This window comes from Pteropus alecto, unplaced genomic scaffold (assembly GCF_000325575.1).
Source record: "Pteropus alecto unplaced genomic scaffold, ASM32557v1 scaffold202, whole genome shotgun sequence".
NCBI classification, from domain to species: domain Eukaryota; kingdom Metazoa; phylum Chordata; class Mammalia; order Chiroptera; family Pteropodidae; genus Pteropus; species Pteropus alecto.
This window is the reverse complement of record NW_006432451.1, coordinates 3,082,234-3,082,956: the sequence shown is the minus strand read 5'-3', so window position 1 is coordinate 3,082,956 and position 723 is coordinate 3,082,234.

The window sequence follows — 723 nt, the reverse complement described above, 5'->3', positions numbered from 1 at the left end:
TTGCTTTCGACAAAAATAACTCATTAGCCAGGCATGATGAATGGTTCAACAAGGATGATGAGTCTCTGAGTATGAGGCAGATTTCATTTTACATAGCTAATGTCAGATATCTAAATCAGCTGATGGGGTGCTCCAGGGAAAGCAGCATAAAATGCAAGAAATTACCCTGACCGCTGAATTGGGAAAAAGCGATAATGGTCAAAAATTCTGGCATGAAACCTTTTCTTCCATGGGATCTGTTGGCGTGTATACTGGTGAGGAGTGAGCAGAAGGAAAATTATAATAAGACTATGCAGTCCTGCTGGAGGGGATTGTGTAGTAGACCACTTAGGCTGATGATGATTTGCTTCCTTTTTAAAAAAGGTAATTTTGGGGAAACTTGTGGGAAAAATTGAGCTAACTATGACTAAGACATAGGCATGACATACATGAAGTCTGTTGATTAATTTAAAAGTTTAACATTTATATGGTCGACCATGCTTAGACTATCTCTAGAATTAGGTAACCATTGTTTTGGGGGAGTGTAATTGAATTGTTGAGGGACAAGGAGAGGAAGGAGGGAAATTAATCTTGATTTTTGTATTATGTGGATGTATTATCTATTCATGAGAATGAATAAATTTAAAATTAATTGGTGGCCAGATTTCCTATAAGTCTGTCTTGAAGAGTATTTTCCTCAGGTTTTTGCTTGAAGTTTAAGTTTAGAAACTACCATCTTCCCGC